The sequence below is a fragment of the Gymnoscopelus microlampas genome (genome assembly GCF_963454915.1).
Source record: "Gymnoscopelus microlampas genome assembly, chromosome: 11".
Classification (NCBI taxonomy): domain Eukaryota; kingdom Metazoa; phylum Chordata; class Actinopteri; order Myctophiformes; family Myctophidae; genus Gymnoscopelus; species Gymnoscopelus microlampas.
Window position 1 is genome coordinate 23,314,166 of NC_139948.1, and position 22,500 is coordinate 23,336,665.

The 22,500-nt window shown below is 41.2% G+C and overlaps 2 protein-coding genes across 4 annotated transcripts in view; both read right to left on the minus strand.

Annotated features, from left to right (window-relative positions):
* The window catches only part of carhsp1 (calcium regulated heat stable protein 1), a 24,299-nt gene extending 6,583 nt beyond the window's left edge, over nt 1-17,716 (minus strand). Inside the window, exon 1 of one of the 3 annotated variants that reach the window (XM_084073099.1) lies at nt 17,506-17,716. The gene's annotated coding sequence lies outside the window, so the exon portion shown is untranslated. Of the gene's footprint in view, nt 1-153; nt 212-15,820; nt 15,855-17,505 lie in introns of those variants that run through there. The other 2 variants (XM_084073101.1, XM_084073100.1) reach the window with 2 other exon arrangements.
* Nucleotides 17,717-19,591: 1,875 nt separating this feature from the next.
* The window catches only part of naa60 (N-alpha-acetyltransferase 60, NatF catalytic subunit), a 9,164-nt gene continuing 6,255 nt past the window's right edge, over nt 19,592-22,500 (minus strand). Inside the window, exon 7 of the mRNA XM_084073021.1 lies at nt 19,592-22,500. This exon is cut by the window's right edge and continues 590 nt beyond it. The gene's annotated coding sequence lies outside the window, so the exon portion shown is untranslated.

A 22,500-nucleotide genomic window follows, 5' to 3' on the forward strand; every position in this document is an offset into this window, starting at 1 on the left:
GCGATGTTGTCACGGATGGACAAGCAAAAAACTGGGCAATGTAAAATAGACACAACCCTTCTGCCACCAACCACCTCACCTGACCCCACTCCACCTTCCCCCCTCCACCAAGTCCATGACCTGATAGGGATATTCTCAGGACCCTCTATTTACCATGGCAACACCAATCAGAGGGATGTCAGAACAGCCCAGCACTGCAGAGAAGAGCTCTGGGAGGGGAGGGGGCAATTAGACAGACAGAGAGAGAGGCGGGGGGCGGGGGGGGGGGCAGAGCAAGAGAAGGAACAGACTCGGCTTTCAGATATGCCCTAGCATTACATCATCCAATTACATCACCAGCTCTGTGAACCAATTAGAGAGAAGCTGAAAAACTCTCATTCATCTGTACATTACTTGCTAGGTTGTTGCAGTGGGAGAGAGAGTCTGACAGAAAGAGAGAGAGAGAGAGAGAGAGAGAGAGAGAGAGAGAGAGAGAGAGAGAGAGAGAGAGAGAGAGAGAGAGAGAGATTTTTGTCATTGTATTGCTCAAGAGCACTTTGGCATTTGGCATTCGTTATTGGGGTTTCTGATGGTAGGTTGTCACACATGGCCTGGAAAACCTGTCTTGTGTCTGTGCACATGTTATTTGTGGTTGTTTTGTGGTTACAGGGTCTGCATTGCCTTGATTCAATAAACAACAACTTAATCTAATCACAACATCTCAACGCTGGGGGGTAGGCTCTACATTGACAAGGCACACAACACACATACCAACATATTACATACACAGACACACACACACACACACACACACACACACACACACACACACACACACACACACACACACACACACACACACACACACACACACACACACACACACACACACACACGCGTCATTTAGGCTATTTAGCCTACATGGAAAACTTGAAAAAGATAAATTAAATTGCATTATTAAGTGATTGGCAGCAGAAAGTTCTTCATGCTGCCTACAGGTTACTCTGTATGGATGGAGTCTTCTATATGTTCATCACCTGCTCTATATGCATTTGTACTATCTACACTTTTCTATACACTTTCGTAGCACTAATAAAAGTTCAACTTTGAACTTTTTGCAAGCGAGGAGCTTCTTACAGTATCTCTTGTATTTTGTATTAAACTCTGGGCTACTTTGGAAACCCGTCTTTCCCTCTGGTTTATGATGTGAAAACAATCACTCACTGTACCCTCACCAAGTACTTTTGACACCAGGCTGAGATGATCAGGATATTTATAAAAACCTGTTATCCTAACATCTGTCAACCTAAAACCAGAAAGACAGGTCAGCAAGAGGTGCATAGATAGATAGGTAGACCTTTATTGATCCTGTGGGGGAAATTCAGTCGTCAGAGGCGGCACGGCAGTTAAAGTACAGATACAGAGTAAGAGAAGTACTGCAAGATACAGCAAGGGTACATATTACACACTATTGTACACTAAATGCATTGGTCCATTTGGTTATATTTGTACACTCTCTGAGTTACAAATGGATAAATGAACACACTGAGGATTGTACTGTGTACAACAGGGTTTATAGTCAAGTCTGCTGCCAGGAGACTACAGCAGCACCAAACACATTCACGCTATGACAGAGAACACCTCAAGAATGTGACATCCCTCACTCATAATTTGACATGTATCAGCTCCAAATAATAGGTTAGAATACTCAGTAACAGGCAAGATGTTGTTTCTAGCATCAACAGTGAGTGACAATAGTCAGGGGTGTTTACATTTGTCTATTTGTGACAGTTTCAGGGCGGTCTTGGCCTATGTAATAAATGTATGGCCATCAAATATCTTGTTTCCGTTTGTGTTTACATTTGTCTATTTGTGACAGTTTCAGGGCGGTCTTGGCCTATGTAATAAATGTATGGCCATCAAATATCTTGTTTCCGTTTGTAACCAAGAAGATGACAGAAAGTAGAAAGAAGTCAGTCCACTTTCTTTCATCTTGATAGTAGATGGTGGCCTAGATCTGTGTTACAGTATGCTAATAGCATACAAAAGGCAGAAACAATAAACGCAGTCATATGAGAGGTGTGAGAGGAAAGGAAGGGCGATAAAAGACTGAGAGTGGAAAGAGCTGAAGATAAGGAGAGAGAACATGAGGGGGGTCGCTGAAGATAAACAGAATGAATGTGTGTGTATGTGAGAGTGTGTTTGTTCAAGTATGTTCTAGGGCTAGGCTATACTGAGCATAGAACTGGAGACCCAAATGCTGTTTCAAATGGTTTGACAGAATTGACACTTAAATTACTATTTGGGTCCTGGAACGAGCCTACAGTATATTCTTTCACTAGCAGATTTCCCAATAAGTGTTGTTCTGCTGTTTAAATAACAATTCTGAAGCAATCTCTATTATACAGAAATACATAAATCCAGGTTGTTTTGAAGTGTGCAGTTGCCCAATTTCCATATTAAATCTAAAAAGTGTCAACTTATGATAAACTGCACAAGCATGGCAATGGCAACATATATCTGAAATGTTACGTCATCGTCACCAGGGCTATATTGAGCCATTAAGCTGAGACCACTTATACAATCTGTTTGGCCAAATGTACATATTATGCACATGCTGTACATGTGTTCATTATACATACGTAAACAACCCCACCCATGTATACTGTATAATAATGCAACTATGCATGTGTTTAGAAAACTGGGGTGTCAGACCAAAGTCAGTGTGTGCCAATTTAAAAGTGTTTTTCTACTGCTCTGAATAAAAATAGAGCTGGGATTTTCAAAGACTAAATCTGCCACAAAGAGGCCTTCAACATTCATATTACAACTCAACATGAGCCAATTAAACACGTAACAGTAGGTGGGTCCTCCAAATGACCATATGAATCAATGTGACACCAACACGACTTTGACCACACAGACTTGGAAATCCCTAATTGCATTCAATGGAAACGAGGAAATACAGTGACAATCAGGCACAAACTAGATTAAAACACATCTTTATTGAACAACACGGAATATTACGGAAAGCGAGCATCTCAGAAGGACGGATAACATGTGCATTCTGTGGCTTTACTTTATATTTTGGATTTATGCATGTATGGAGGGCTATAGGCATTAAACACAGATTTCCAGTGAAGGGAATGTTACTAATTATTACACAGACTGGATACTCTGTATTTTTGGGCACATATAAATTATAAAACAACACATTTTCAGGTATTAAAAAAAACAAGAGATGCTGAGTCATAGGAGACGTGTCAACGGTTCTTTTCCCCACGACAAACGAGGAACATTCCAGAATTTCCTGGACCGTCAGACTAACATCCTGGCCTCACCAACACACGCACCTCTTTCATGAAAACCCTGTTTTGTAAACTGTCGTTTTGACTGGATTTTCCTGACAATGTGTATATTTGAGTATCTACCAGTTGTGGTGTGTGTGTGTGTGTGTGTGTGTGTGTGTGTGTGTGTGTGTGTGTGTGTGTGTGTGTGTGTGTGTGTGTGTGTGTGTGTGTGTGTGTGTGTGTGTGTGCGTGCGTGCGTGCGTGCGTGCGTGTGTTCACTGAGCAATTAACACAACTGTAAAAAGCAGCTACATCTTGAGAATGAAATCAAATAAATTACCATACAGTATAATGTAATTCTAAAGCTACAAAGTACATTCTTGCCTATAGATGGCACTTGAGAATAGGTCAAAATCACTAGGGATTCATCCTCAGGGGAGCATGAAGGTGGTTTCACCATCATTAGAACCCTGCCGCTAGCAGGGCTAAAACAGGGAAATTCTGTAAGCACAGCGGCATGAGAAACACATATATAATAGCCATATTATGTTTTTGAAGTTTTCAAGCGATTTTTAGTCTTTTATGCCTTTATTGATAGCTACTTTAGAGCCTAGGTGCCTGGACCGCTACGCCAGCGCAGCGGTCCAGGCCTCTTCAAGTGATTTATACCTGTATGACTGCCTGTATGTTAGTGCCTAACTCAAACTCCCTATTGTTAAAACAATATTTAATAATAAAGAACATATACATGGGACATAGAGATGCCTTTCTCTGCTCCTTCTAATGTAATTTATGTAAGCAAGGCTTTAACTGTCTCTACCTACAATCACCTGTATCTCTTTCAATCTCCTCAGTACCCCCCCCCCCATCTCTGCTCTGTCTTTCTTGTCAACTTTTCTACCCAATCCCAATTTAAGCATACTTTATCTATACAATACTGTCAAATACATCTAGTATAGATGAAACTATATCCCACATACCTTTATCTGGCTGTCTCTATATCTGCCTGTCTCTATCTCTACTTCTCACTCTCTCGTACTAGTATAAGCTAAAACCACTATTGTCAATGGCGGTTCATTTAATCTCACTCACAAAACCACACACGATCTCTCTCACACAATACACACATACGCTGGATCTTTGGTCTCCTCTGTCTGGAATTTTCCATGTTAGTGTTCTCTGACCAGCACACTGCCCAGTAAGCCTGCTGATACAGCAAATACCCAGCCATCAGGCCACAGCACAGGCCTGTAATGGTCAACTGAAAGTGAGGATTTTGCTGTCTAGCACAGTTTTAATCATGTCCACACATACTGTATCTGCAAAATTCTTTCTGTCTCTGTCTTTCTCTCTCTCTCAGCTTTGCTGACACAAACTCAGATAATGTGGTGAAACATTATGCTGTTCTACCAAGTGCAACCATCACCTCTCCTGTAGCAGCAACATATCTAAATACAATTCATTTAGCTGTCTAGTGTTTCTCAGTGCTAACACAGTCTCTTACAGTGGCTCAATTCATCAACAAAAACAAAAAATATAATATCAATTAAGTGGAACTAATTCTTAATATCATTAGTCAGTTGATATGTAATGATTCCAAAGCAAGGTTATGATTAAAAAATCAAAACGGCATGGAATTAAACCCACCTTTGCGTAGTAAAGTAGCCTTGGGAACCAATGGTTCCCGAGCCATGTGGCGCATAGGTCAGAACTCAGGAGCCTATTTCTCGTTTCGTAGCGCGAGGCAGCTTGATGTACAAGTGTACCACCTGGACATTTAAAAAATGTGAAATCTGAAATGTTTTGACAATTGATGCCATGATGACACGCCCAAAATGAGGACGCCAGGTTGAAAGTGGTTAAAGAACACTGTACAGCAATAATACAATTCAGCTTAGGGCTCCAAGAAGATTTGAGCCAGCCTGGACCTATGATTTTACAATGACTTACTTAGAGTAGAGAGACTTGCCAGGAAAGTTCAAATCTTGAAAGCCAACATTAAGTAGCTACTGTATGTGGCTACTTAATGTAAAACATTCAAATGAGCCTTAAAACATACAGTTAAAATGTCAGGATCTGTCTGTGTCCTTGTATTGTATTTTGTAGTATCGCTCCTATTGTTTCCTGTTCTCCTTGTACTTTTATTGTGTAGTCATGTTCCTAGTGTTTTCTGTCTGCCCTAGTGTTTGCTACCTGTCTTGTCTCACCTCCCTGATTACTTGTTTCTCCACCTGTGTCCTGTTAGTCTCCCAGCCAATCCCTGTGTTGATTGTAGTTATGTTTCACCTGTGTCTTGTTAGTCTGTGTCTATTTAAATCTCCCTGTGTTCAATGTACCCTTGTCAAATTATAGTTCATGTCATGGTGTGTCCTGTTGTATGTCCTGCTTTAATGTCAGTTTGCATGCTGAGTTTAATAATAAATCTTCATTGAACCTTCTCTGCCTGCCTGCCTGGTTCTGCACTTGGGTCCAAAACTTGTCTCATATCGTGACATAAAAGAGTAATCTGGAACATAAAGCCAGATTTATACTTTGTTAAGTGTCAGTGTCGCGGAGTTTGTAGAGCGGCTATTTTCAGTACATCTGCACCAACTAAGTATAACTAGGGTCCCAAAGGCAGGGATGTTGATCTGTTATATCTGGGCAGAAGAGCAAAAACAACATTCTGTCCTAATTTTTATCAGTCATCAGGGACTAATTTTGCAATAGTTTCATAACAACCAAATCAAATGGCACGAGACAGTGGCACAGTACGCATGGGACCAATGTCATGTCATGATTATCCTGGCCAAAATTATTGCGATTCACAAGATTATATAGATAATCATCAAAATATGCTTACAACTCTAAAACATACTGGAATCACTTAAATCTTATATTTTGTTAAGAAGGCAGCAGAATTAATGCAAAAAAAACGAACAATCAGAAACAATCTTGAATCAGGTAATCAATTCATTATAAGGCCCCTGAATAAAAGATTCAAACTAAGAAACCAAAATAGCAATATTGTATATGACTGTTTATTTTATAAATAAAATAATAGCAGTGTGGCATAGAGTCAAACTGTACTACCTGGCTTGAACACAATTTAGTCAAAACGATTAAGTACGCCAGTGAGCTAGACAGATTTGTCAGATCACTCATAACATAAGGATATTCATACTCATTTGAGGATATTCACAATGATCCTGATAATAGAAATTCACCACCATAAAATGATCTTGAGTGATTAAATCATGATAAAAGAACAATCTTATAACCTCTCATAATGCAACAACGTGTCTCACACACACACACAGACACACACACACACACACACACACACACACACACACACACACACACACACACACACACACACGCAAACACACACACACACACACACACACACACACACACACACACACACACACACACACACACACACACACACACACACACACACACACACACACACACACACCAATGACTGTGGCAGGATGTCCTTTCACCTCCCATCCTGTTGAGAGGTTTCTGGTGATTACTGAAAGAGGTGGGGGGGGGGGCACTAACTTAGCTAATGGTTACATGTCCATTTACTGGCAAATACTAAGAAATACTGCCAACAACTGCGATTCTCGACTGCTGAGGTGGGCAATGCATAGACCACACACACGCACGCACACGCACACACTGGGGCGCCTGCTGGCCTAGCGGTCCAGGTGCATTCCCCATATAGGGTGGTATATATCGGGGGTTTGAATCCCGTTCCTGACGACCTTTGCTGCGTGTCACTCCCTGTCTCTCTCTCTGTTTCCTGTCATTCTCTACTATATACTATTAACAAAGACAGAAAACTCCCAAAAAGGCAATGCCTACTTTTTTAGAAGGTAGACAGTGTGACTGTGAACAACATGTGCTAGGAAGATCTCTTTCCCTCCTTCTCACCATCTCTCTCTCTCAGCTCCTCCCTGAGAGGTCACTCTCACCTCAGGGAAAAGACAGGAGGGAGAAAAAAAACAGCTACAGAGAAGGAAGAGAGAAAAGACAGAGGCGGAGAGACAAAATGAGGCAGAGAGAGAGAGAGAGAGAGAGAGAGAGAGAGAGAGAGAGAGAGAGAGAGAGATGCACAAAGGCGTATTTAAGTGTTGAGAGAGATGAGGTGGTGAGTGAGCTTCAGGTAATTACAGCTTGAAGGGATTCTACAACCTGTGGTTAGAACTGCGGGGCCATTACAGTGGGCGACAGCCTTTTCCAGGTGTACACTGTTATGTTATCCACCTTCTCTTTTTGCCTTTTCTTAAATGTTCAATCCCTTGGGCCCACTGACATCACACTTAGGATTAGATTCGATTGCTTTTACGCATCCCAGATGGAAAAACTTTTTTTTTTCACCATTATGTTGCAGCTTGTTGTGCCATGCATGAGCCATACTGTACAAGTACATGATATAATTGATATAAGTTTACTTGATTATCCCCTTGGTGAAATTTGTCCTCTGCATTTATGCAATGCCAGGTCCTTGGTCAAGGGCACTGGCAGGAGTACCTACTGTAGCATGCATGTCTTTTTTTGTGGGAGGAAACCGGAGTACCCGGAGGAAGCAAACACGGGGAGAACATGCAAACTAACTACACACAAAAAGGCCACCCCTATTGGGGTTCAAACCCGGGACCTAATATTTGTATATGTGAGGGACCTACTTAGACTATACAAATATTTGTATCATGTGATTTATCCATTTACGTCTTGCTAATGGGCTGCTGTGATTAAGTATGAGAGGGCTGATAGCGTGGGCAACAATATGACAACATGATAGAATGCTATTCTTTATTGTCCATACATTATCATTTAGAGAGAGAGAGGGGGAGATAAAGAGATACAGAGATGACCTAGAGAAGAGACAAAGACATACAGTATGATATAGAACATAGTACAGTACAGTAAGTGAGACAGACACAACTAGAAGGGAGAGGTTGTGTACATTGAGAAAAGGTGTTTATTTCTTCAAGATTTACAGACTGACACAATATAAGCTCAGTGTACTGTGCTGGGGGCATGAGGTCATGACCTTAGGTATGGAGAAAGTGTTATATGAGCTTGCTGTATTTTTGTGTGTTTGTGTGTGTGTGTGTGTGTGTGTGTGTGTGTGTGTGTGTGTGTGTGTGTGTGTGTGTGTGTGTGTGTGTGTGTGTGTGTGTGTGTGTGTGTGTGTGTGTGTGTGTGTGTGTGTGTGTGTCTGTGTTAGAGACGGGGGGAGAGAGAGAGAGAGAGAGAGAGAGACTGTTGATGACGTCTGTGCCTGCATACGTATGCCTGCAAATCATATTCAGAACACAATGCAACATGTATTGTTTTGGGGCCACTGGAGGGGGTGGGTGAGTGTGTGCATGTGTCTGTGTCTGGAGGGGGTGGTGGGTAGATCGTACACTTGATGACTCACCCCTCCAATAGTGTGCCGCGTGCGTCAATGTCGGGATCTCTCTGATCTTTCACAAAACGATTTACAAAAGGCAGAAAGAACAGAACAGTGTGGTCCTCACCGCTCACCGGCACCTTCTCAATCCTGTTCCCACCTCTGGGAACAGGATTCAGACAGTAGTTCTACTACTACTGCAACTAATAAAGATAATAACCAGCTTGACTCATATATAGTGCATTTCATACATAGAATGTAATGACTAGGACAAGTACAAATCGACAGGGCAGAATACAAAGCACGGAAACAACACCACGTGCGGTTTAACATGAATAATGCATGGGGCGCCCGGTGGCTCAGTGAGTACATGCCACATAAATAACAGTGTGCTGTTATTTATGTTGTGTGTGTTGCCAAGTCTGTCCATGTCTCCATGGGGCTGGATTTCTTTTTTGCTGCAGTCAACTTGTGGCCATGGCTAAGCGAGATATCAAATCTATATAGTACAACCAAAAATAGTTTCAACTAACATTTTAGGAGAAATAGGTCATGTAGTTGCTTCATTTCACATTTACAGCAATTTACAGTCTGTTACCGCTGGCGTAGCGGTCCAGGCACCTACGCTCCAAAGTAGCCTGACAGTGTGTCGCAAGTTCGAGTCCTGATCCCGATGGCCCCTGCTACATGTCACTCCCCTCCAAAAAAGCTGGAATATGGAGAGCTGGTGATGAAAATTATTTACGCATATCTGCAGTAGATATTGCTGCACTGGACCTTGTACTGGAACAAAATCCTTTACTTCTATTTTATATTTTATGTGATACTTTTTTATGCTGCCGTCTTGGCCAGGACTCCTTTGCAAAAGAGTTTGACTTCACATAGGCAACATTTTGTAAACCTTGTTTTAATTTAATGTCAAAATGAATCATACAGCAGTTTTGTTTGGGTGTGATGTGGGAGTTCAGACACTTGACTCTTGTCCCTCTCTTTATCTACTCTGTCTCTAGCCATATCTTTAAAGAAAGCATAAAGTGCATTCGCTGCTCTTCTTTAAACAAAAAAACAGAGGTAAGCTAGTTCATTTGAATAGATGATTCATTAATGCTGGTGCTTTTAGCGTAGGAGTTACAGTAAAGCCTCTGATCTGTCCTTTAACATCTTCTTGAAAGTTCGCCTTTCAATGGAAATGAGTCACCATCCATTACACAGACATTCATGTCCAGTGTCCTTTCGTCAGTTTGTCCTTCATTGTAAAGACATTCTGAGTGCGACCCATCACTTTTGTAAATGATATTAGTCTAAGAGCATATCGCACCAGAGGAGTCAGTGGTAACAAAAGGTTTATCCAGTGTGGTTTCATGCCATTCAAAGCAAAACAACGTTGTTTGTGACTGTGCATGTACCACCATTATTACCAGTTCAAACTTCCTCTGCCCCTTCACATTTTAAGAGCTTCTGTGATGGAAACCATGTGTAAAAAGGAGTACTCCGTACAAATGAATTAGCAAAAATATTATTTTATTGTTCTCTTCCTTTGTGTGATCCTATACCGGAGTCTCTGAGTATATTAATTTAATTAATCAATATTTTGGCCTGTATTGTAATTATGTTGTTTACCCAGAGATTGTCTCTGGAAGTCTGCACAAAATGAGTTGACTTAAACTAGGTTCATGCTTAGGACATTGGCTTTAGCTGTATGACTGAATCATTTCCATTAGTAAGCATTTATAGCCTATTAGACAGAGGAAACTGAGGTAGCGTTAAGCCACTGCAAAGCCATTACAGTTCAAGAGACACTGCCTATCATTAGATCAACAGGACACAAAAGCCATTCTGGAACTATTCTGGGATTTTAAAGCGTCTAATATGGCCACTGAACTAAAAAAAATTAAAGAAACCGCAGCTCTGAATGGATCCATTTTCCAGAGTATATGGGCTGTCAAATCAATTCTGAAGCCATAAATAATCATAGTAAATCATACTTTGGGGGGGAAATGTGGCTACCACAGCAGCAGTTACTGATACTAAGGATACCATATCTAATACTAAGCCAGCTAATAATATCAGCAATCTTTTAGTACTTTTTACAAACTCTTTAGGCTTCTGCTGCACCAGAATTTGAAAGTGGTTCTAGAGACATTCTGTATGCATGGGATCAGGTTAAGGAGACCCAACGTATCTCATGTTCCACATCATGCCAGTCATACAGAGAAAACTACGCTAGTGTCAGACCCATTTTGGGCAGAAATATCCATTCTGTAATGGTCTCACAGACACGGATCAGCAACAGCCACGAGAGGAAAACACAGAAGGTGTTCTGTGCAGTGTGTAAATGATCCTTGCAAAGAGAGAGAGACACAGTCAGACAGAGAGAGAGAGAGAGAGAGAGAGAGAGAGAGAGAGAGAGAGAGAGAGAACGCAGAAGAGAGACAATGTGACAGACACAGAAAGGGATTGGAGATCCTTCTGTCAAGAATCAATGGCCTGCTTGTGACTGAAGCAGCAAACGGACCATTCCCCTCACAGGCATTGTTCTGGCAAACTATATCACAATGTTTCCTCTCTCCTCCTCAGTCTTGTTGTTTAGCTGATTGGTGGGCAGTTATAACACTCAACATCTGAGATTTAAATCTTTCTGGAGCAGGGACCCCTGGTCCAACTTGTTCTCCTGCCATTAGCCTGAACCTGAAGACTGTGGCTACCGTATTTATCACCGGAAATCATTTTGTAAATTAAATTCCTAGTTTTCCTTGAGACTGCACGTCAAGCTTGTCCCTGGCTATGGAGAACTTCAAAGATGGTGTTCTGGAGAACTTCGCGGGGGAGAAGGGAGAGATAGGAATATAAAAAGAAAGATTGATAAGCAGAGAGAAAGAGAGACACAAAGAGACAACAATGCAGGGAGAAAGAGAGAGGTGGGGCGAGTCTGAAAGTGAGAGAATGAAAGAGAGAAACAGAAGAAACAAAGATGGTAAACCAGGGCCCAAGAGATGAAGAGAGAAAAGATGACCGGCAGATGGAGGAGGAGGAGGAGAAGATCAGGTTGACAAACAGGAAAGGAGAGGACAGGGCAGGACAAGGTGTCACACTGTCTCCATCGTAGTCTGTTTACACCAACATTTGGGATTTTGCTGTGTAAGGCTGTACATGCACAGCTATAATAACATTAAACTTGGATGGCACTGCAGTTATGTCAACACAAAATCAAAATGGGTCGGTGAGTATGGGTCTGTCCGGAGCGAATATGGCAAAATGCTGGACCAATCAACGCCAAACTTTGTATGCACCCTGCCAGTAGGGATGAGAAGTACCTCCAATCATGTTTGACATTCATTGATTTATACTTTTAGACATATTTAACTTAGATTTTATAATCAAGTCAATGGGGCTCTGATCAAGCTGAAATCGTGCCCAAATCTGGAGTCATAAATCATAGATAGATCAAGATCCCCATTGGAGCCAAGTCCAAGATCCATATTGGAGCCATGCCGTTACTATGTGGATCCTGTTAACCACTTAAAGGAGCACTTCACCAATTTCTTTTTTTTAAGTGCTGTTCGATGAAAGAAACTTATGTCAACATCAGAGTTGGATTCATATACGTCACACCACTGCACACAGACACGCAGCACAGCCAACAACTAGGCTAGGACTACGCTGCCCCAAAAAGCCAAAGTCCAGTAACTACGATTTTTTTAATAATGAGATATCGGCATATAAGTGATATTACACTAATTGTATATCTGTTCTTGAGGTAATTGTTTATCCCCCAAAATCACAAAGGCTAATTTGACCTTTGGGATACACAAATAAGATGGTGTGTCCAAAAACGTAGTTACTGCTCTACTGGCTTCGTAGGGCAGTACTGCCAAGTACCACCAACCATGTGTGACGACACACACGCGCGCGCGCGCACACACACACACACACACACACACACACACACACACACACACACACACACACACACACACACACACACACACACACACACACACACACACACACACACACACACACACACACACACACACACACACACACACACACACACACACAGTGTGAAACCTGATCTTGTGTGTCCTGTTCTGTCCTGTCCTATCTAAAGTACCCATCACCTGGTTCACCTCACATTTCCTTGTAGATGTGTTTACAGCTTGCTGGACAGCAAGCACAGGGCAGTTCATACTAAGCCACAGCGTAATATGACTCCTCTAATGGAATTAGCTCTAGTGTTCAGTTCAAAATCACATTGCATGAGAAAAACATGACACAGGCTGCTCTGGCAGAATGATGACCCATCCAAACCAACAACCCATTCCAGGGGGGTTAAGCTCCAGTCCAAAAACCTGACCTATAGTTCAGTCAGTCTTTTCACAAAGCAAAGAATGTGGGTATTGTGGGATCTGACCAACATACTAAGTTACTAATTCCAGTTTGACCACGGTGTAACCCTACAATGCCTGGCACCATTTATCTCCACTTCTTTTTGCTTTTTTTAAATAAAGTTGGGTATGTGGGGTACCGCTGAGATGGTACATGAGTGAAAATTGGTGCCTGTGGGTCAAATGCTAGCAAAGTGGGGTAGATGATAGAATGACAGCTGTCAAATGGTACTGCTAAAATGTCTGCTCATTTAAGTACTGATTCGACAATGTGAGACCTTGCCCTAGTCCCCACCCACACTCACTTCCCTAAGTATAACCATGGGAAATGTAGTGGTAAGTAGAGACATGCCCACAGGGCCAATTCCAGTCATATTTCAGAAGTACAGAAGGAGTGACTTGACTTATGCACACACACATACTGTACACACACACACACACACACACACACACACACACACACACACACACACACACAATGTCCATGTACACACAAACATGCATGCACGCACCCTGCAGTGACTGCACACATATAACCAGGTACACAATTTGGTATTACATAGTAAAGCACACCCATGCACTCACAAGGGTAGTTAGATACACACAAACCCCATGTTTATTTGTTTTACGCATGAGTGCAAGGGCACACACAAACACAGATCTCTCCTGTCCTGTCTGCTCTGTCTCCATTCCTCTAGCCTCCCTCTCTCGCCACTTTCTTTTACTGCCTCTTTTGTTTGTTGTTCCAGTTTACATTCTGTCAAGTTAGGACAGTTTAAACCAAAGCGGCTGAAGTGTCAACACAGCGACAAGGATCATCATTTGCCTCTCTTTCTTCCCTCCTTTTTATCTGATGAAATTGTTTTCACTAGAATACTTCAGTTTAAGGTGAAACACGACAAAAAGAAAACAACCCATTTAGTCCATAACCGTCTCATCTCAACCTTATGTCTTTCATCCTTCTCCCTCTCTCTCTTTTCTTCCCCACCTCTCATCAAAATCCAGTTGGTTCCCTTAACCCATATAGCCTAGTTGTCATCTGTTACTCTCTCAATCCATCCATTCATCTCCTACCAACAGCTTCTCTCTTTCCCCTCCTTTTCAGTGTGTCTACTAACACATTCAGTACATCAAATATCACTATTTATTTATTCATAACCAAAACATAATAAAGATATCGATAATGTGTTTTGGGGATGACCATGATATGATCTCATAAGATTCACCCATTCACGCACGCACACAAGTTACATTTAATTTAATACATTACTTTAATGCAAAAAGACCTGAAAAAGACAACATTTAAGCTGTATCATGATAACCAATATCCCAGACAAAGAACGCCAAACATGATGCCCTTTCCCGCCTTTCTGCACATCAGAGGAGAACTTGGAACCTGATATCATCCTGCCTGCACACTGCTTAGTGGCAGCGGTGACATGGGACACTGAAGCTGCGGTGCACAAAGCTCAGCAACGCAAAACCATCCCTGACAACTGTCCTGCTAACCTGTTGTTGGTTCCCAGCTGTTTATGTTCCCAGGTCCTTCAGTGGGCACAGTCTACCTGGTCACCCCGTCCCCAAATGCAGAAAAACTAGTCGCATATCACAACATCGCAATATAAATGTCACCCAGCTCTCTCCCCCTGTGTCTGGCTGACTTTCTCCATCTCTCTCCCTATGTCCTCTATTTTCCTCTTTCCTAGTCTTTCCCTCTTCCATTATCACTGCCTTATTTCCTATCGCTGGCAGCCAGTCACCGGGGACTATATTACACCAGATCATATTGCACAACATAAGCGCCTCCCATAGGCGCCGGAATGTCCCCCCACTATTGGGGAGACACTAATGCGATTGACTGGTCTATTTATTTATTTTTCCCGACCGGCTGGCACCCCACCTTTTCAAATTGTGTTGCGCTATCGTTGTTGTGTATGGGCTGCATGCTTGTCTCACCGCAATGAGTATGACCATTCTGTTACTGGCTACGTGCAGTTGCTCTTTCAACTCGATCAACTGCTGTAGGTGTGTCAGACAAGCTAATACACTACAAATCGTTGTTCTTTGTAAACTGGCTGTGGGTGTGAAATAAGGGGTGCTCGGGCTGCTGGAATCAAGTGTTGCTATGATAGACTGACTGACCATATGGGGATCAGATTACTGCAGAAAATACAGGTATGGGGGAACAAAGTTGTTCCCCTGTCAGTTATTCCCCTGTCACTAATTTCATTTTCCATTACGGTTTGGGTCCGTCATTTTGAACCTGTGAAGAGCTCTATGTGTATAATATAATATAATATAATATGTTCACTATTTATTCTGACTCCCTTATTACTAAGTGATGTTTATTGAAATGCAATGTTTGATGTAGTTCTTCTAACTTTAACTATAGAGTAAGCTTGAATTTTCCTTAAATAGAAAGTCTGAAAATTACAATTTGTAAAACATTTACAATCTGTTCTTTATCCAGTAGATAAATTCAGAGAAGTCCATTTGGTTACATTTGTATACACTTCGGAGCTACACCAAAACTGACAGTGAACGTCATGGCGTCACGGTCGATCCAAAGCTAGGCCTAACTCTTCTGTGGGGATAGCTCACATCAGCTTTGTAATGCTGCCAAGCCCTTGCTGAAGTACCTGCAAAACAAGGTGAAGTAGGCAGAATGAAATACTTATGCTAGTAATTTAGTTTATTGGCAGTCTAGATTCTTTTAGATTAAACAACCCCTTCTCATTTTAATAAATAGCTGTTATTATCCTTACAACCGTTTCTTCTGGAACTTTCCCCCTTTCATTGCCGTTATGTCACACCTCGGAATCCCCAACCTCCAGCCCCCGCCATCTACCATCACTGTTTATTTTCTTCCATCACTGTTCTATGTTAATCAGCATGCATATCATGTTAACAGCAGACCCTCTTACTTTATATGATATGCACACTGACTCTCATATATCCTGGACACCTCCGAGCAATCACACCACCTTGTGATTACAGACTAGCCTCAAATGTTACTTATGTCATAATGCATCTTATAATTGTATTTGTGGGGTCCTGTCCTGTCCGTCCTGTGTGCCATGGTCATGTATAATGATGACTACAACATATCAATTTCCTAGTATCTGGCAATAAAGAGTTTGTCTCTCTGACTATAAATAAACAGTCACAGGAATATTATCGATATACTGTGGGTCTGACCTTTGTCCCCATTACCACAATTTTACTTGCAATGCTGCCAATGTATAGCAAACAGCATACAGCAAACAATGTACTCTGTTTATAAGCCTTTATCAGTTGATAGTTTGATAGCCAACATGCCTAATAATTATTAAGACAGGTGAGCAGTCTCTGAACACATCTCTAAAACCTTTGCAACTGTTGAATAGAATAGAGTAGAATAGAACTAGGCATACTCATTCTATAGCTTGCTTGGCTGTCCGGTCTGTCCATCAATATTTCAGTGATGCATATTTTGTCATGGGAATGAAAATAATTCTACCTGGTAGGCATGTTATATATTGTGAAAGTGTACAAGTCTACCTGCTCAAAGGCACACTGCCGTTCATAGGAAATGTGTGGGTGTTACTGTTATCACACACAGCACAGGATGGAACAACACACACACACACACACACACACACACACACACACACACACACACACACACACACACACACACACACACAGAGAGAGAGCCCATAACACCGATGTTTTCTATTTCAACCAATAACAGTCCCAAACTTGATCAAATCATCCAGGAAGCCATGGGCTCAAACCAGCATTGTCTACCCCCCTTCACGAGACAAATAACAGTGGGTATTGTCTTCCATCTTCACCTTTTGAACAAGATTATGAGTTTATGACCAACAACCTAATCTTCAAGCCAATTCTCCTCTCATTGCAAATGAATGCCAACTTCATGCCAGGAAATTACCACAGGCTAGACTATATGGAAAGGAAATATAGTTACTTTGCTCAACCCACGGAAATCATTCAACTTTGACACAATAAAACTGAGCTGTGTTGAAAAAGACAAACCAAACAGCACACTAGTTTGAGCCTGAGTGAGAGCAACCTTTGACCACTTAAATATAGAGCCTGCAAGCAGTGACAGTTCGCCATTAAACGTATTTTATATCAATATATCATTGTATTCAAATGGTAACCTTGTTTTAAACGCCTCCTATACTGTGGCCATGATGTGCAAAAGGAAACGAAAGCAGCTGCATGCCATGCATGGGAACCATGAAGCATCTGTTCCGTCTGTCTGTTTGTTTGTTGGTTGTCTCATTGGAACAAGCTTCATAGATAGATAGATAGATAATTAGATAATTAGATCTTAGATATATCATAGATAGATAGATAGATAGATAGATAGATAGATAGATAGATAGATAGATAGGGCACAGGCTTTGACATGTTGCCGACTGCAGAGCTGAGCATCCCTCCTCACCTTTGAAGAACTTTTGCAGACGACTCTTCTAATCTTGATCCAAGGCAAGCAGAACGATGATGAGAGTAAAAAGCAAGTTATTTCCGACGATTCTCGCAAAGCGCAAAAAGACTGTGAGGAAATCCAAGAGCCTGTCTACAGCGTGAGAGCTCTGGTCTGGAGGTTGTAGTCAGTAAAAGTCACAATCTGAGTCTCGGTCACTCTAAATGGGCGGATCTGGTGTCCCTACTTATCAATCACGAGCAGCATAGATCGTAATACATGAGGTTGCGCGTTACCGTAACTAACTCCACGGCACGGCGCACTCCCACGACTGGAACACGGCAGGCAAAGGAGGGTTACAGGTACCGTAACTCTCAGAAAATGAGCTCACTTCCTTAGGTCACACACAGGCACCGCACGGTCCGCACCTCCTTACATATGCATGTTAACGTACTATTTAGTTTTGCACTAAATGCATATCAGGTAGTTGTGCATACATATGAATGTGCAATTCAAATAATCTATGACGTCGAAGAAGACGACCATTATTATCCTATTTTATGGCAGAATAGTATTGTTACACTGACCTCTATGGGTTGAAAGTTTCAAATCTGTTCTGCGCTTCGACCACACCCCATCTGTGATATTAAAGCACACACACTATTCATTGCCTAACCTGCATGGTTTAGCTTTTTAAAGCTAAACATCATGTGGTGTTCGAAGTGCAACAGAGCAACCTTTCGACCCATGGAGGTCAATGCTTTTCTGCTATAATATAGTTTCATTACTGTGTAATAACACAAGATTAATGCATTATCTTATTTAAAAATGTCACTAGTGGGCGCCATAACATTACACAATATATTATTTTCTTTTGCGGTTCCTTTATATTTATGTACTTCTCATCCATTGCTAGTATTGCAAAACAAAAGTAAACATTTTCACTCTCCATTCCACTTTAAAGGGTGATTGTGTTTGGGGTGATGTATTGTTGTATTTCAGAAGGCCAGTCATCACTGAAATCTAAATTGTAATGGATTTCAATCAATATGAGCCATAAAGGCTTTGCTTATAGCCTACACCGGTGGGTGCATCATGTGTCCCAATTTAGTAAATAAAGGTGCAGGCTACTAAACAGGTACCATGAAATGATGTTTTACTATGTGACATTTTGTCTGTCATTAACAAAGGACCCCAAATGGAAACAAGGCATTTAAAATGTATTGAACTGTATACTTTCCTGTGCAGCTTTTGCAAACTGCTAATAAAGTATTCAATCAATCTGTAATGAAAAGGGTGATGGCTTTAACGATTTGCACTAGTAAGATACATTGGCTTCTTCCACCCATCAGTTGCCCAGGGGAAAATATTTAAGTCCTCATGATTTAGAGCCTGTTCATAGTTTTCAGCCTGGGACTAATACATGAGAAATATATGCCTGTGACACCCTGGGCACCAAGACTCAATAAAATGTGAAGACTATGAGAGCGCACATCTTATTATGGCTGGGCTGAGAGTGACCACTGATTGTATGGTCCATGGCTAACCCAAAGTTGAAGAAAACGACATCTTAGTTACTCAGCCAGTTAATACACATACCACAATGACAGTGACAGACCTACAGTACATGAGTGACGCATGGGTTTGCATATCCTCCTGTCTGTCCTCTCACTACCCTGGCCTGTAGTGAAACAGAAAATGTGTTAAAGAAAGAAAAAGACTAAGGCTCCTAGTAGCCTTAGCCTAAGCATCAAGAATCCATGCTTGTTGTTGTGCTCTTTCCAATTCAAGTTCATGAACAGCAGTTAGTCAGAGAGGTGGTGTAAAAAACGATGGCAGAGATTTGTATACCATGTAATTGAAGCCAAAACATACTGTAACTACTAATTTCTGTCCTCAAATCCTTTATTAGATTTTTACTACAAGGGTGGGTTTTCTTGGTTTTCATTTTAGGATGAGATTTGTAGAGAAAAAAAGACACTAAATGTATCCATAATGCAAATCTATTCCTAATGTTGGTCAACGTGTCTGCAATAGAGACTAGCTACAAAATAATTATCATGTAACAAGTATTTCTCGTTAAAAATAAAACACAAAAAGCATGAAAGATATAACATTATTGTATTGAAAGGACACCTTCAGCGTACAAAACGTTCCTGCCTCCACAAACGTAAAAGATTAAACAACAGTGATTGATGTAAAACAAAAAACAAAAACAAAAAACAGACATCAGCTAGAAATCAAAACCATCTTCCGATTGAAAAAACAAGAGGACATTTACCTAATAGATTTCTTATTTACATTAACTACATCCTCCTTTGTTTTTGAGTTGCAATGGGTCATCACAATCTGTAGCCATGGTAGAAGTCTCACTTTTTATTACATGCTTGCTGTAATGTTGTACTGGTGCCATGTCCTGGTATTCTGAACTTCTGTCACCTAGAGGAAATGTTTGGAACATCCCATAGCGCTGATGCAGGTTACATGCGGGATGCTGTGGAACTTCAGTGAGTGACAATGACTACAACAAGCACTGCAGTTCAGTAATTCTCAACCAGTGAGTAGGGACCCAAAAGTGGCTCTTCAGATGCTCTGGCAGGGCTGTGAACCCCAGAACATCTTTAACGTAGGAATATTGTGTTATTTATTTAGCATGCTGGATCCTGACCACTTTGTGATCACGGCACCACATGGGTCCCAATGTGTTTTTACTAAAAACAGCGTATACACATTTTTCATTACATATTATCGAACATAACGATAAACATTAAGTCAGGGTTAAAAGAGGTTAAAAAATATGTTGTTTTACAAATTGATTGGTGCATTATTCCAGCATACCTGGTTCTGGTCAAAGGCTATGTGCCAGGCTCAAGTACAGGATTACTATAGTAATTACTTTGAAATATTCTTTTTCATGATTTGTTTATTATTCCGATATGGGCATGTCCATATATGGGTATATCGGTCGGATTGGTGGTTCTGGACAACCGGATATCCATATATGCCTATATTTGGGCGTATCAGTCGGATATCTGGTATGATAAGTGGCTCAAACACAAAGGGCTTTACCTTAAGATAGCTTTTTTGTTCTTTTATTAACAAATTAACTATAAACAAGCGATTTCTGTGCTCGTCACATCCTTCACTGCCCACATTTAGCACAAGATACAAATGTTGCCTTGGCAGGCGATGGTCATGTGACCGTGCCCTAAATCAGCCCTCCCCACACACTTGAGAGGAGCCCAGGTGTCGAGACAGCATTACATCTTATCTTATCATTACATCTTATTTCCATGTCTACTGTGAGTATACCTGATGCAACATGGCAAGCAGCAGCACTATGGAAATAAAATGAGTTTGAAAGGAAGAATCCTGCTGTCGTCCATTCCCTCCTAATGAGCCCTGCCATGCCACCAATGGCATTTTTACTTCTGCCCCAACCTAACCATGACCTCAAAGTTCCAATCTCTTACACTGAAACTAAACCCTTTTCCTTACAGGTACCAGAACAATGTCCCCACAAGGTAAATGTTTCTCTGGTTTTACTATCCTCATGGGGAATTTGAGTCAATATTGCTTTCATCATGAGTAGTAAAAAAATAAATGGTGGAGGTGGAACATATCAGAAATAATGCCTTTTCAGAGTTCTGAAACCTTCTGAGAAGCCACTGTTCTGAAGGCAGAATAACTGAAACCATGGTATATTGTCAACAAAAAACAAGGCTTGGTTTTAGGCCCGAAACACACTAGAAGCATCAGCTTAGCATGGCATCAGCGATGCAGCAATGGCAGCATCTTGCAAGAGTCTGCTGTTCACACTGGCAGCGTTTCAGCATTTCTTTCACTGTCTACATTGCAGCGTTCCGCAAGAACTATTAGACCGTCACGTCAAAACTCTAGATTGCAGTGCGTGTGCAGTGCAGAATAAGCACCAGAGCCACGCTGCACATGCGAGAGATGTGGCCAGTCTGACCAGTCAGCACGTACACTGAAATGAAATGTTCTGCGATGCGCACGCGCTGTAGACTTGTGCAGTGTGTTTCGGCTCTTTACAGTGCAATATAAAAAACACACAAATTGGGGCTGCTACATTCACTCGTACACTCACACCAACATAACAAATTCCTGTGTCATTTTTAACCATACAACATGTTTGGTGTGCACAAGTACGCACGCACGCATACCACATCCACAGGACTGTGTATGAATCTGAAGTTGGGACCACTTCTACTGCCTACAGTATCTCCCTACAGTATCTCTTCTTTACTACAATCAGTCAGACCTACAGTAAGAATCTAATCTGGGCCATATCTTTTTTTTTTTAATCTAGAGAAATCAATAGAAGGCTCTTTTCAGTAGCAGCAATATTACAGCCAAGGAGCATCAGCAACCAGGGCTGGAGCCAATTACAAAGTCACAAACTCCATTCATGTCAGGAGTCTAAACAATTTATCACCACTTTCATACACAGTAAAATCCTGAGTTAAATGAACACAGAGGATTTTACTGTGTATGAAAGACGTATCGGCAACATTCAGAGGCAATGGGTCGTTTTGCTATAACTTTGGCAAAAAAAAAGAAAGTTATATATGGTCTATAGTACGTCTTGCACTACAAAGTAAAATCCTCAGTGTTATTTTATCAATTTGTAACTCTGAGAGTGTACAGATGTAACCAATTGCATCTGTACATTGTCAAGAGTTAAAGCTCCACTCTGCAACTTTTTAGCAAATCATTTTTCTATTTTGACCAATCTGTATGGTAGAGAATGCTAATACAATATAGTTAACACCGAGTCATATTTGGTCACCCTGCTGTTCCAATTCTAAATTTAGATCATGTGGTAGGGTACACTGTATGACCACAACTGGTTGACAAGTGGTACTGCCTGAAGGTCAAATTCAATTTCTCCCCTGAGTAAAGGTGTGTGCACTATTAGCTCAGTGCTAAAAAGAAATTCAACACATGCAAAGGGTTCGAATCTTGGGTAGGACATGAAAGTTACAGATTACA